This window comes from Saccopteryx bilineata, chromosome X, assembly GCF_036850765.1.
Source record: "Saccopteryx bilineata isolate mSacBil1 chromosome X, mSacBil1_pri_phased_curated, whole genome shotgun sequence".
In the NCBI taxonomy this organism is placed as follows: Eukaryota; Metazoa; Chordata; class Mammalia; order Chiroptera; family Emballonuridae; genus Saccopteryx; species Saccopteryx bilineata.
In genome coordinates, this window is record NC_089502.1 from 412166 (window position 1) to 428114 (window position 15949).

Here is a 15949-nt window from a genome sequence, read left to right on the forward strand (position 1 = left end):
GGACTACTGGTATAACCCATTTTCTTATGGAGGACTAATTGGAGAAAGTGAAACAATTGATTATAGAAATATTGAACTATAATTTTTCTATTTTTTGAGAAGTTCACAGTGCCAGGATACCTACACCAAGAATAGCCTAAACCCGTGAGGGCAGCCAATTATCCCAGCCTCACTTCTAACTAGAACTGAGTTCTGAAGCCTGCAGAGCAATGATCATTTGCCACTTTCCTGAGGGGCTCTTTTATCAGAGGCTACAGAATATGAATAAGCTATTATTGTTTCTTATGATTTTGCTAAGACAAAGTGACCTCCACATCTGGTCAGTTGGCTCAGTGGTAGAGCATCTGCCTGACCATGGAAATCCAGGGTTTGATTCCCAGCCAGGGCACTGAGAAGTGCTTATCTGTTTTCTAGCCTTCCCCCTCTCCTTTATCTCTATCTCTCTCTTTCCCTCCCGCAACCAAGGCTCCATTTGAGCAAAGTAGGGCCCAGCACTGAGGATGACTCCATGGCCTCCACCTCAGGTGCTAGAATGAGTCTGGTTGCTGCAGAGCAATGCCCCTGATGGGCTAAGCATTGCCTCCTGGTGGGCATGCCATGTGGATCTCAGTCGGGTACATGCAGAGTCTGTCTGTATGCCTCCCTACTTCTCACTTCGGTGGTGGGGGGAGACCTCCAGGTTTTTATGAGAACCTCGGTGAGGCATCAAAAGCTACCTAAATAAAATGTGAGGAGAATGCAGAAAGGCCTCTCAAGAAAAGATGGACTTGGGCTGAGTATTGAATGATGTGAACTAATCTAAACACAAGTCCAACATCAAGTATCAAATTCTGTGATATAAACAGGACCTGAGTTAGTTTGGAAAAGCTAGAGGTCACTGGGTTTTATGGCCAATCAGGGTGGTTGTTACATCTGGACTTCGCTTTGGAAAATAATATTAGCCAGGATGAGCACTGTAAGTAGGACCTGGAGATAGGAAGTCATGACATTGTGACAGGCTCAAACATTGAACAAGAAGGTTCTCTAGGAGCACTGTGGCATTGGGCGACATTGAATCCCAAATGTCAGGTGAAGAGCTGGACATGGATCTGAGAGGTAGTAGGATCTCATCACCAGTAGGCTTCTTTTCTTTCACCTGCCTCAATCACAGATATGTGAACTGTTCCTGGGATGATGAAGAGTAGAACCTGGTGGCCTTTCAGTATTGCAGGCAGATTTTCTACCAAACCTGCAGGTCATCAGGCCAGACTCTGTGCTGCTGGTTTGGTACAGTGACAAATGTGGCCATAAACTGGGCAGCAAGTGGAAGAGAGATCTCGAAGCAGCTAGAGGTGAGCACAACCATTCTTCAGAATGGAAAGAGAAGAGAAAACTCACCTTAGAAATGTTCATGGTAGGCCTGACCTGTGGTGGCACAGTGGGATAAAGCATCGACCTGGAACACTGAGGTTGCCGGTTCGAAACCTTGGGCTTGCCTGGTCAAGGCACATATGAGAATTGGTGCTTCCTGCTCCTCCCCCTTCTCTCTCTCTCTCTCTCTCTCTCTCTCTCTTTCTCTCCCTTCCCTCTCTAAAAATAAATAAATAAAAAAATATTTAGAAATGTTCATGGTATACTGTAAAGTCAGTAAGATTTCAAATCAGATGGTTCAGAAATTAAGGATTCATTTCATATGCCTCTGATTCTTAGAAAAAACTTTATATTTCTTACTTTTGATTTAATTTTTTTTAAGTGAGAAGAGGGGAGATAGATAGATTCCTTCATGTGCCCCAACCAGGATCCACCCAGAAATTCCAGTCTGAGGTCCACACTCAGACTAGCCGAGCTACCACGAACATTTCTAAGGTGAGTTTTCTCTTCTCTTTTCATTCTGAAGAATGGTTGTGCTCACCTCTAGCTGCTTCGAGATCTCTCTTCCACTTGCTGTCCAGTTTATGGCCACATTTGTCACTGTACCAAACCAGCAGCACAGAGTCTGGCCTGATGACCTGCAGGTTTGGTAGAAAATCTGCCTGCAATACTGAAAGGCCACCAGGTTCTACTCTTCATCATCCCAGGAACAGTTCACATATCTGTGATTGAGGCAGGTGAAAGAAAAGAAGCCTACTGGTGATGAGATCCTACTACCTCTCAGATCCATGTCCAGCTCTTCACCTGACATCTGGGATTCAATGTCGCCCAATGCCACAGTGCCTCAGTGCCTGAGGTCAACACTTGAACCAACTGAGTTATTGAGCTGATGCTCGAACCACTGGAGCCCCTGGTTGTGAGAGGGAAAGAGAGAGAGAAGGGGAGGGGGAGGAGAAGAGAGATAGTTGCTTCTCATGTGTGCCCTGACCAGGGATCAAACCAGAGGTATCCACATGACGAAGCCAACACTCTACCCATTGGGAAAACAGGCCAGGGTCTGTTTTCTCATGGCCACCCTGTCTAGCATACAGGGTAAGAACAGAGGTTGAGTAGATTCCCAGCAGCCTGGAAATGCAGTGCTGTGATCCAAGCTGAGACACTGGAAACCTTCCTGAGTGAGGTGAGACAGTGGTGCTTTTCTTGGCTGTAGGGTGGCTTATTCTCTAAGATTTGCATTGTTGATTTTTGGAGAATACACTTCAGTGGGGAATTCACTCACAGAATACTTCATCTCCAGGTGAGAGAGGATGGTTCATTAGCTGGAGAGGGATAGGAATCAGGCATGTATGGTTGGGAGCCCTGACTGGTTAGCTCAGTTGGTTAGAGCATCATCCAGTAATACCAAGGTTCAGCCCGGGTCAGGGCACATATGAGAAATGACCAATGACTGCATGTCTAGATAGAACAATGAATAAATGCCTCTCTCTCTCTTTCTCTTTCTTCTTCTTTTTTCTCCTTCTCCTCTTTCTCTTCTTTCTCCTCCTCTCTTTGTCTCTCTAAAATCAATCAATTTTTAAAAAGTATGGTTGGGGAAATATTTTGAAACAGGGCTTATTGTATATGAAATGGGCTGACACTGAATAAAATCAAGTATGAATATTTGATGTGAGGTTTGAGGAAGGACATATTTTCAGTTTATCATCTGTGAAAAACTATGAGGGAAGCAATTCCTAGTTGGGGCCAGTGGTCGTTCTAAACAACTGTGTTAAAGCTACATATATACAGAAAAGGTCAGCATTGTCCTACCCATACAAGGGGTGAAACAGCCCCTGATGCTACTGGATAGTCCCTCATCTGGCAATGTGTAGAAAGGACCCTTGGTATGGGCTTTCTAAATTTTTAAAAATGATATAGTACATAAAAATGAAAAGAAGAAACAGATTGTAAAGAAGCACTTTGTGGGCAGCAGATTACAATGTCAATCCCAGAAGAATAATTCAAGGGACTGGTCTTAACAGCAGGCAAAACATGACCCAAGCAGCCTTGTCAACATCTGCCTTACCAATATTTTCTCTTTCAGCCACAAATACACCCATCTTCCTCCAACTCTCTGGCCTTCTCCAACGAGAAATTCCTCAGCCAACATGTAGTATGCAATCACCCCTCTCACATTCTCTTAGGAACATCTACAAAAAAACACCTCCAATCTGAGGTTCCCTCCCCAGAGGATCCAAATCAGCAGCAGCAACATACTGATACACACAGCTGGGATGACAAAGCTGAAGGTCAAAAGGACAAAGGAAAGTCCAAACATTTGCTTAAAAGGACCAGTCCAAGGAAGATTTCAAGGGCCTTTTTCAAATCTATCAAAGGACACATGGGAAGCTCTAGTGAGCAAGAGAGAATTATGCAGGAAGCACCCAGCAGAGGCCAGAAATTAAATTCAATGGACATAGAAGAACTGTCTATGAGAGTAGTAATGTCAAGAACTGTAGCTGTCAAGTATGGAGAGTGTGTGCAAGGCTTTGATGATTGGTCACATCTCCTAAGACTTTAGAAGACACACTTGGGAGAATCCCTATGTTTTCAGGGAGTGTGAGCAAGGCTTTAAAAGAAGTCAGATTGCCTCAGACATCAGAGAACACACTCAGGGGAGAAGCCCTATTTTTGCAGAAAGTGTAAGTGAAGATTTTCAACAGAAGTCACATCTTCTCAGACACCAGAGAACACACTCAGGGGAGAAGCCCTATGTTTGCAGGGATTGTGAGCGAGGCTTTACACAAAAGTCAGATCTCCTAATACACCAGAGGACACACTCAGGTGAAAAACCCTATGTTTGCAGGGAGTGTGAATGAGGCTTTACACAAAAGTCACATCTCCTCAGACACCAGAGGACACACTGCAGAGAAGCCCTATGTTTTCCAGGAGTATGAGCAAGGCTTTTCACTGAAATCATCTGTAAAGCCAGTAGCCAGGGCCACCATCACAGCAGCCTGGCTCATGCAGGTTTGCATTGGATTTGGACAGTCGGTAAAGAAACAATGGAGCCAAAAACTGGTGGGCCATCATTTTTAATCCTAGCTTGCACCCAGCAGGCAAGTAAAAACACATACTGGGCTCCAAAACCCACTCACATTCAGTGCTCACAAAGCTACTGACTTATCCGAGTTTCCTAGAATCAAAGGTTTCTAGCTCACCAGACTTATTCACCTCTGTTCCCCATCTCCTTCCTACTCCCTGCACAAACTCTGCACAAACTGGCCTCTCACTCAACACTTCGCCATCTTGGCTGCTTCTCCTGGCCTCTTCCACGTGGCCTTTTTCTGCCCTCTGCTCTCTAATGCTAATCTCAGGAACCAAAAGAGCAAGCTTCTGTTCTGCCCCCATTTTATAGTGTAGATTCATAACCTTTAATCCAATATACAAAATAGGGAAGTTTCTAATACAAAGTCACTTATCTGGGGCATGATGGGATTGTACCACCCCACATCAAAATGGGTGGGAAAGGCCCTGGCCGGTTGGCTCAGTGGTAGAGCATCAGCCTGGCGTGCAGGAATCCCGGGTTTGATTCCCGGCCAGGGCACACAGGAGAAGCGCCCGTCTGCTTCTCCACCCCTCCCCCTCTCCTTCCTCTCTGTCTCTCTCTTCCCCTCCTGCAGCCCATTGGAGCAAAGATGGCCTGAGCACTGAAGATGGCTCTGTGGCCTCTGCCTCAGGTGCTAGAATGGCTCTGGTTGCAACAGAGCAATGCCCCAGAGGGGCAGAGCATTGCCCCCTGGTGGGCATGCTGGGTGGATCCCAGTCGAGCGCATGCGGGAGTCTGTCTGACTGCCTTCCCATTTCCAGCTTCGGAAAAATGAAAAAAAAAAAAAAAAAAACCCAAACAACAAAAAAAAAAACGGGTGGGAAAGGCTTAATCCTAAAACCAAACCCCAGGCTACAAGGATCCTGCCTGTCCACAGCCCACAGAGACACACATTAATATCACCTGGGCAACAGCCTCCACGTGGGCAGCATCATCTTTAACAAAATGAGCATAATACACTTTATCTGCCCAACATCATCTCTCCTCACACACCCCAGAAAACACTCAGAAAAGAAGCCCTATGTGTGCAGAGAGTGTGAGCGATGGTTTACATGGAAGTTGGATCTCCTTATATACCTGAGGACTCACTCAGGGGAGAAGCCCTATATTTGCAAGGAGTGTGAGTAAGGATTTACACAAAAATCAGTTCTCCTCAGACACCAAAGGACACACTCAAGGAAGAAGCCCTCTGTTTACAAGGCGGGTGAGTGAGTTATTAGCATTAAGTTGTATCTCCACAGCCATAGCTGTTAAAAAGGTCATATCCCAGCTCTGAGGGGACTTCAGAGAAAGTCTACTGACCCTTTATATCCCTGAGATTGTAATTAGTACCGAAGTAACTAGTTAAACAAGTTCTCCACTTTCATGACAAAAGATGAGCTCGATGTGTTCCTCAAGTGCTATGGGAATGTCAACACCAGTATCCTCCATGATCTCTTGGCCTCGTGTTCTAATAAATCTTATTTCCATAAAACTATGATGCCCACATACCTCAATTCTGCCCTCCTCATTACTGGAAGCAAGAGTTCCCAGAGTGCCACTGAGAACTCACAGTGTCAGGCACAGAAACTCAACCCCTGGAAACATGGAAGTCTGGAGTCAATCTACTTAGGTTACTGCCCAGGGAGAGGGATTTGAGACAGACTCACCAGGGAAAGGGATTTTGTTGACTCCTGGGAAGTTAAGATTTCTCTCCTAGTTGGCTCACCACCCTTCTCCCTTGGCTTCTCTTGGTTACTGTTCTGGTTTTCTCTAACCTCTCTAGTCTCAGTGGTGAAAACCATGGAGAATATGTGTGTGTGCCTAGCCCAGTCTGGGCACCTGGTCTCCCTCACTCTCCTCACTGCCCCTTCAGGGTGAGAATCTCAGAGTGTACACCACATGGACTCCAGATAATTCCTTAGTGGGTTTGAATCTCAACTCTACCCTCACCGGCTGTGTGACCTAAGGCAAGATTCTTAACTTCTCTGTGCCGGTTTTTTAATCTATAAAATGGAAATGATGCCTGACCAGGCAGTGGTGCAGTGTATAGAGCATTTGACTGAAATGGAAAGGACCCAGGTTCAAAATTCCAAGGTCACTGGCTTGAGCACAAGCTCACCAGCTTGATTGTGAAGTTGCAGGCTTGAGCATGGAATCATAGACATTACCCCATGGTCACTGGCTTGAAGCCCAAGGTTGCTGGCTTGAGCAAGGGGTTATTCGCTCTGCTGTAGCCTCCTGGTCAAGGCACATATGAGAGAGCAATCAATGGACAACTAAGGTGCCCTAACAAAGAATTGATGTTTCTCATCTCTTTGCCTTCCTGTCTGTCACTATCTTTCCCTCTCTCTGTCTCTCTCACAAAAAAAAAATTCTTCTCTCCACAGTCTAACATGAAAAAAATAAACAATAAAAAGACTGGACTTACCTGATCAAGGCATATATGGAAGTTGATGTTTTCTGCTCCTCCTCTCATCTCTCTCACTATTTCTCTGCACTCTCCTAAATGAATTTTATAAATAAATAGATAAAATAAAAATTGGTACATGATCAGTCTGCAGAATTTGAGATCTTCATTCCAAACATTTGGTGTCATTTTGGTTTAGGTAAACTTAAAAACTCCCAGTTTTCATGTTTCTTATTTTAACAAGACCAAGTACCTAACCTTGTAAAAATAAACTCTGCCTGATATATCATTAGTAAATGGCAAATTCAGAGTACTATAGTATGGCACTCACATCTGTTAGAAATGCTAAACTCCAAATATGACAGTACCAATGTTCTCATGCATTCATTAATTCTTAGATGTCCCCTGACTAAGGATTAAGCCTACGACTTTAGTGTATGAGAATGACGCTCTAAGTAACTAAGCTTCCTGGCCAGGGCATAACCATGATTTTCATCCAACTCTCTCATTTATGGGTAGAAAATACCTTTTTCAGGACCAATAGATTACCACAAAAAGATAATCAGTAGAGGTAGAAAACAACATAAGCAGATAAGTGGATTAACTGAGGAAAGAGGGCAGGCCCCCTCTTCCTTGAGGAGGAAAAAAGAAGAATGCAAGGGAAGAGAGCCTGAAGTGGTAACTGAGTCAGACACTTCTAAATTAACTACTTTCTATAGCTATGATGGCAAACCTATGATGTGTGTCAGCACTGACATGCATAGCCATTTTCGATGACACGTGCCCAGAGAGGTATGGGGTAGAATTCTGAGAAGGACATTTTATCCTCAGCTCCCGAACATCCAGGTGCAGTAGAGAGGATAAAACATTTGCTGTAGTGTACACATTCTGTTCCAGAGGTCTGTAGGCCAAAACAATAGAAGTCCAGCACAGAGTGTGTAGTTCTGGGACTTCTGGTTAGGCCGTCTTTCTCAAAGTGACACACCACCCGAGTTATGCTAGGTGTTTTTTTTTTTTGCAAATTTTGACACACCAAGTTCAAAAGATTAACCATCACTGTCCTACAGTTCTCTGAAAGGGTTTTTGGGGCCACTTTCTACACAGAGCAAAGAAGATAGAACTTATCTGAAAACCCCTTCCCTTTTCTTTTCTCAAAAGCTCTTAAAAAACAATGTTTACATACCTTAATTAGAAACTCCAAATCTTATCCTCCAATTCCACCTAAATTCGCCCTCTCATCCTGGAGTCATGAGAGTGACATATACCTCTAGACAAAGGGATTACGATCCCCTTGCATGAAAACCTGTATTCTGTAAAAGCTATATAAGATGTAAGAAATCTAACTTTTGAGAGCACGTATCTGTTTGCCTCTTTGGGGATCATGCTGCTCCACCAGCTAAATAAATCTTTCTTCCTTCATCAAATGTCTGGTTGTTTTTGTCCTCCTTTGATTCCTGCAATACAACCACTGAAAGACAATGCACTGCAGCCACTGCTGTTTCTCCTGACTGCCAACACGGTGTTGTTCCCAAGATGCACACCATGTAACAGGAGAGACACAGACTGAGGACACATTTAAAAGGGACCATATTGCACTATAAAGCAAGTGACAACAAACTTCAAAGATTTTAAATTATATAACCTGTTTCCTCCTCTCATGACAGTTGACCTTGAAATAATTAGTAACAGATAAACCAGAAAGTCCTTTTACTTACACTTATAAAATACAATTTTAAATAACCTGTAACATACATTGTAATTGGAAATCTAAAATAATTCTATTAATTGAAAGATAATAATTTTAAAAAAAAACAATAATAGCCCTGGCCGGTTGGCTCAGTGGTAGAGCGTTGGCCTGGCGTGCAGAAGTCCCGGGTTTGATTCCCGGCCAGGGCACACAGGAGAAGCACCCATCTGCTTCTCCACCCCTCCCCTTCTCCTTCCTGTCTCTCTCTTCCCCTCCCGCAGCGAGGCTCCATTGGAGCAAGGATGGCCCGAGCGCTGGGGATGGCTCCTTGGCCTCTGCCCCAGGTGCTACAGTGGCTCTGGTCACGACAGAGTGACCCCCAGAGGGGCAAAGCATCGCCCCCTGGTGGGAAGAGCATCACCCCCTGGTGGGTGTGCCGGGTGGATAATGGTCAGGTGCATGCGGGAGTCTGTCTGACTGTCTATCCCCATTTCCAGCTTTGGAAAAATACAAAAAAATAAAATAAAAAAAAAAAAACAATAATACCCTGACCAGATGGCTCAGTGCATGGAGTGTTTTCCCTGTGTGCCAAAAGTTGTGGATTTTGTCACGGGTCTGAGCACTCAGGAGAAGTTACCAAGAAATTATTTCATGTTTCTCTCTCTCTCTCTCTCTCTCTCTCTCCTTCTCTCTCTCTCTCTCTCTCTCTCTCTCTCTCATCAATATAAAAAATGTAAAAATCTAATGGAGGCCTGACCTGTGGTGGCACAGTGGATAAAGCATCGACCTGAAATGCTGAGGTTGCCGGTTCAAAACCCTGGGCTTGCCTGGTCAAGGCACATATGGGAGTTGATGCTTCCTGCTCCTCCCTCCCCCTTCTCTCTCTCTGTCTCACTCTCTCCTCTCTAAAAATTAATAAAAACTAAAAAAAATTTAGAAAAATAAAAAAAAATCTAATGGAAAAAGCTGTGATAGACCTGCAAAATGCCTAGTGCATTTCTCTCAACAGAAACACAGAAAGAAAAGTAAAAAACCCAGATATCTCTTTGGACTATGTTTTTATTTTTCACCTAGAAAAGACTACCTTTTTATTAACAACAATCTAATTCTGCACCTCAAAGTTTGCCACCCATTTCTGCCTCACATGGTGGAAGAATGGAACCTACAATGGAACCATTTCCCTCTTGCGTCTCCAAAACACCTGACTTGTAGTGTCTTGGGGAAACTCCTCCCAAACCTGAGCTAGAGGGTTGAGGGGACAATGGACTTCTCAGGACACAATGGATTCCTCTAATGTGCCATCAAGTCTATGAATACTGGAGGCTTCTATCAGATTAGACTAAATGGAACCTTGAGGCTTCTCCCTGGAGCAGGCATTCAGAGCTTCATAAAATACAGTGTCCAACTCTCTTCCCTCACTTTCCCCAACAATATTTACTTTCTTGCCAACATGAACAAACAAGCATTACTGGACAGGCACCAGAAGCCAGAAAACTTATAGCTCACCAGAATCAAGGGGTAGAATGTTACAGTAATATAATGTTATAGTAATTAAATATATAGAAATATAGAAACTATAGAAGATATATAGAAATGTTAGTATATAATATTAAAAGTAACTAAGGCAAGTGAATAAACTACACCCTCTGGGTGGGAGCTAATCTAGTGTATAGGGATATGATAGGCTAGACTATGCCCTTTGCACATGGCCCAGTTAGTGTATGTGTGAAATTATATTTAGATAAAAAGAGCACTCTGCAAGAAACTTCCTAAAAAGGCTTGATGTGACAATTATGTAGAGTCACATAAAAAAGAGCTCCCTGCAAGAAAATTCCCAAAAGTGGTTTGATGTAATAATCCTGGAGATTAACATCTGTTATAAGGTGTATGCCAGAAACAGTACTAAAACCAAGGGGTTCCAGCTGCAGTTAGTCGCCCAGACTCCAACGTTAAAGGTGGACTGTCTCCAAGCTGGTCATTCAAACAAAGGATAGCCTAGGGGAGCACGCTGATGGGGTCTCATTAAACTGTACCCAGGCATGCAATAGGAACTATGAGTAATAAACTGCCTGTGATTCTTGCAATGGACTTGTGTTGTAAGGTACCAAAAACCTGAAAATTGATATTGATATTCTGGGAGGAAAGGCCAGGCTTTCCTGTCCCATCCCTCCTTTAGGGATGGGAGAGAGAAGAATGTAGAAGTTTCTGGCTTGAAAAAACAATTGGTCATGCTTGACCGGGGGTTGCACAGTGGATAGAGCATCAAACTGGGATGTGGAAGACCCAGGATCAAGACCCCTAGGTCGCCAGCTTGAGTGCAGGTTCATCTGGTTTGAGCAAAAACTCACCAGCTTGGAACCAAGGTTACTGGCTTGAGTGAGGTGTTACTCAGTCTGCTGGAGGCCCACGGTCAAGGCACATATGAGAAAGCAATCAATGAACAACTAAGGTGTCGCAACAAAAAACTGATGATTGATGCTTCTCATTTCTCTCTGTTCCTGTATGTCTGTCCCTATCTATCCCTCTCTCTGACTCTCTCTCTGTCACTGTAAAAAAAAAGAATAGGTCGTTCAGTTTTAAATCTAAAATAAAGGTTAACCTAGAAACTTCTTCTCTTTCGGTAGGAAACAGAACTCACATACCACTTTGCATTGATTGTATTTCCTCCCTCTTCCTGAAATCTTGAGGGTAAAATACCTCTAGGCTAGTGAAGGGAGTTAAACCCTGAAAGATTTGTAAACCTTTGATTGTGTTACCTTGGAAGTCTTTTTTTTTTTAACAGAGACAGAGAGAGAGAGTCAGAGAGAGGGATAGATAAGGACAGACAGACAAGAATGAAGAGAGATGAGAAGCATCAATCATCAGTTTTTCATTGCGACTTTTTAGTTGTTCATTGATTGCTTTCTCATATGTGCCTTGACTGTGGGGATACAGCAGAACAAGTGAACCCTTGCTGAAGCCAGCAACCTTGGGTCCAAGCTGGTGAGCTTTGCTCAAACCAGATGAGCCCACGCTCAAACTGGTGACCTTGGGGTCTCGAACCTGGGTCCTCCGCATCCCAGTTTGACACTCTATCCACTGTGCCATCGCCTGGTCAGGCACCTTGAAAGTCTTAATGTTTCTGTGAATCCCCTTGTAAAGCCAGTAGCCATGGCTACCATCACAGCAGCCTGGCCCATGCAGGTTCACATTGGATTTGGACAGTCGGTAAAGAAACAATGGAGCCAAAAACTGGTGGCTGTTCCACACTTTGTGGCTCCGAGACCTCCTCCTTCCTTCTCGGCGGGGAAAAATACCTTACATTTTGGGGCCGAAACCCAAAATGTAAGGTATTTTTCCCCACCAAGAACAAAGCCACCAAGTATGGAATAACAAAAGGCTTTATTGAGTACAGCGCATGCCACCCGGCAAGGTTCCCTGACCCCAAAGTAAGATGGAGGCCAGGGAAGTTGCACGGATTAAACCACGTGGGAGATATTTAAAGGGTCCCTCTAGGGAAGTGGAGCTACTATGACGTGGTAAAATTTTACTGACTGGCAGATGATCACTTCTTCCAAATGGTTCCTGGGAAGCTTCCTTTTGCGCGCTTGATTGTGGGTGGTTCTAGCTAAAGTTCGTGGATCTGAGTTCCCCATATGACCATCCTCCATTATCCACCGACCTTACAATTTCCATCTCTGCTCCAGTGAGCATGTCCAGCCCTATGTCCCAAAACTGCAGACCTACCAGGGCCGTAGTAGGTGCTGCTTCCAGCTGAGCTCTCATCTTATGGAGACTGCAAATTGCAACTCCAGCCCAATTCTCCTCATCCTCCAAAGAGGAACTGAAAACACCAGCTCCCACTGCCAGGCTCGAGTCCTGAGCTGCTGCCGGGCTCGAGTCCCAGGCTGCTGTCACCTTCTGCTCCACAGACCTTGAAGCTCCAGCCCTGGCCTCAGCCTCAGCCCTGGCCTCCTGCCGCTGCTGGCTCTCCACAACATCCAGGGCAATCTGCAACTCACAAACCTGTGAATCCTCCTTCAGCAGCTGCTCCATTTCCAGGTGAATCTTGCAAACCTGGTTGGCCTCCTCCAGCACTTCCTCCAGCTCCAGGGTCAGCATCTGTTTCTCCTGCATTTGCTCCAGCTCCTTCCACTCCTCAGTTTGCAGGTCCCGGGCAGCCTCTTCCACAGAGCTCTCAGTTTCCTCATACATGGCTGTAAAAGTCAGCCAGCCTATGGTCCCCAAAAGGACAGCCATGGGGAACCCTAACAGCAGCCAGTCCTCTACTTCACCACTCAAAGATGGTAGTGGCTCCATACCGATCTGTATCGAATCCTGCCACAGACTACACCAAATGTAAAGCCAGTAGGCAGGGCCACTATCACAGCAGCCTGGCCCATGCAGGTTCACATTGGATTCGGATAGTCGGTAAAGAAACAACGGAGCCAAGAACTGATGGGCTATTATCTTTAATCCTACCTTGCACCCAGCGGGCAAGTAAAAACACACACTGGGCTCCAAAACCCACTCACATTCAGTGTTCACAAAGCTACTGACTTATCTGAGTTTCCTAGAATCAAAGGTTTCTAGCTCACCAGGTTTATTCACCTCTGTTTCCCATCTCCTTCCTTCTCCCTACACAAACTCTGCACTAACTGGCTTCTCACTCAACACTCCACCATCTTGGCTGCCTCTCCTGGCCTCCTCCATGTGGCCTTTCTCTGCTCTCCTTTCTGCTCTCTCCTCTAATGATAATCCCAGGAACCAAGAGAGCAAGCTCCTGTTCTGCCCCTATTTTATAGTGTAGAAATCCAAACCTTTAATCCAATATACAAAATAGGGGAGTCTCTAATACAAAGTCACTTCTCTGAGGCATAATTGGATTGTACTGCCCCACATCAAAAAGGGTGGGAGAGGCTTAATCCCAAAACCAAGCCCCAGGCTACAAGGATTCTGCCTGCCCACAGCCCACAGAGACAAACATTAATATCACCTAGGCAATGGCCTTCGCATAGGAAGTGCCATCTTTAACAAAGTGAGCATAATACGTTTTACCTGTCCAACAGAATACTAAGCAAAATAAGGAAATTATAGAAAAAACAAGTAACATTTAAAATAGACTTTAATAAATTAATTGACAATTGTTAGGAAATTGCTATATAAAATTCTTTCCAGGTTTAGCTTGCCCATTCTAGTATTGGACCTGCATTTGTGTCCACAGTTTCAAAGCTAGTAGGAAAGAAACCCAATATTAATTAGAAACTAATTTGAAGTTACATTGTGCCCACAGGTACCAAAAGGTCAAGGCAAGTAAAATGCATGAATCAAATAGTAAAAGAAACGTAACCACCCTTTCCCTAAGTAATTGATGGATTTACAGGTTACTCAGCAAAATGTTCAAAGATTGTCCAAAGGTGCTTCTAGCAGATTCAGTACATCACCCAAGGACTGACTTTCACATGGACAGGTCCACACACCATGATCCTGACAACTCCCACTGCTGCTAAAGTAGAAAAATGGTGTGCCCTACTCCAACCACAAACCATAAGATGGTTGGTCTATGTATGGTGAGTGTATGAAAAACTCACTAAGGACTTCTTTTTATCAGACTTTGGGAAAAAGAAAACTAGAGTAAAATGAGAGCCAACTTAATTGACACTAAAGGTAAAGATTCTTAAAATCAAGAGTTCTGGAAAGGAAATTGTACAGTCTATAGAAAATTAATTAGTAATATTTGTTTCTTTAGTGAACTGTAATGCTATTAATTCTGTCTGTTAAATATCTGTTACATGTTATAATATCCCTAGAGAGCAGCCTCATACTCTTCAGTAAACTGAGTCAAGGATTTGACTTAGCAAATAAAACCAGTGGAGAATGTTGTAAGGTACCAAAAAGCTGAAAATTGATATTGATATTCTGGGAGAAAAGGTCAGACTTTCTTACCAGGCTTTCCTGTCCCTCCTTCCTTTAGGGAGGGGAGGGAGAAGAATGTAGAAGTTTCTGGCTTGCAAGAACAATATGTCATTCAGTTTTAAATCTAAAATAAAGGTTAACAGAGAACCTTCTTCTCTTTCAATAGGAGACAGAATTTACATACCACCTTGCATCAATTGTAGTTCTTCCCCCTTCCTGGAATCTTGACAGTAAAATACCTCTAGGATAGTGAGGGAAGATGAACCCTGAAAGATTTGTAAACATCTTTGATTGTGTTACCTTGAGAGTCATAATGTTTCTGTGTATCCCCTAAACAAATGTTGCCAGCCTATGCCATGATGTCATGCTCTCCCCCACCCGTGTGTGATCAAGGGTATATATGCAGCCCCTGATCTATTTTTGGCACTGCACGATTTGGGCCTGATGCTCCCTGTAGGCCATATGTGGCTGGCATATTAATAAATCTCCTCTAATAAAACTCCTCAAAATTCATCTGGACTGGGTGTCTCTACATGAACTCAATGAAATGAGTACAGTGCCTTTCAGAATCTGGGGTGCAGTACTTTATAACTGTGTTGGTTATGTCTTTCCTCCAGTTGGCAATTGGTCTCAGTACCAATAAACAGAGTCCTCATTGCCCCCTCAAGAGTAGTCTCAAAGAGGCTTCCAGCCCTGCTGCTAAGCAGGAGTGTCCCATGTTAGATTCAGGGAGTACTGACATGCTGGGGCTGCCAAGAGTGTACAAGGTCCCTGTGACGCTGAGAACAAAAAGTTCAGCAACATCCTGCATTGAGTCAGAGACCCTTATCAGAAGTTTATGTTTGAAATTCTCCACTGAACAATACCACCCCCCCTGTAACTGCACACAACCTCCCTAGCCAATAGTTGACAGCCATATCAGCTTCTGTGTAATGCTTGCTCACCCTAGATAGCCATCCTATAAAAAGGAGCCATTTTAGAAGCTCGTGGCTGCAGTGCTCCAGTCTCTTTGGAGGCGTGGGTTGCCTGCAGTCCCTGCGCAGGGTTGGGGGGCTGCAGTGTTCTCCTGTGTGGGTTACCTGCAGTCCCTGCGCAGGTTTGGGGGAGGGCTGCAGTGCTCCCTTGCATGGGTTGCCTGCAGTCCCTGTGCAGGTCTGCAATAAAACTTATAAAATTCACTTTGGGTCTGCTGTGGCCTATCTCGCTGGGATGTAACAGATGGAGGCCCCAGCGAGATTGGCCATGTAAGACCCCTCCTCACAGAGTGGGCTGCAGCAGACGTTGGTAGCTGGCCAGCCTCTGGCAGTTGCCATTTGGAAACTGAATTTGGCTGATTTGAAACATTTGGAGTCTTGAGACTGTTTGGTAAGGAAGCTTCCTCTTTGAATATTTGGAAACAGAGCTCTGGTTAGAAAAGGGTGTAGTAGAGCAGGTGGGATGCCACCTGATTTCTCCCCGCCCGGTTGGTCGGGGAACGCAGGACGCTGCCTTCTCCCTTTGGTTTTGGTTTAGAAGTTTTGTTTGTTTTGTGTGCATATTTGGT

At 44.4% G+C, this 15949-nt stretch overlaps 1 long non-coding RNA gene across 1 annotated transcript; it reads right to left on the reverse strand.

The window, feature by feature from the left end:
- Positions 1 to 2555: 2555 nt before the first annotated feature.
- LOC136317529 (uncharacterized) lies at positions 2556 to 12695 on the reverse strand. The gene is made up of 3 exons (XR_010727888.1): positions 12517 to 12695; positions 6846 to 6919; positions 2556 to 2904 (listed from the first exon to the last, which is right to left on the reverse strand). It is a non-coding gene; the product is annotated as an uncharacterized lncRNA (long non-coding RNA).
- Positions 12696 to 15949: the final 3254 nt, after the last annotated feature.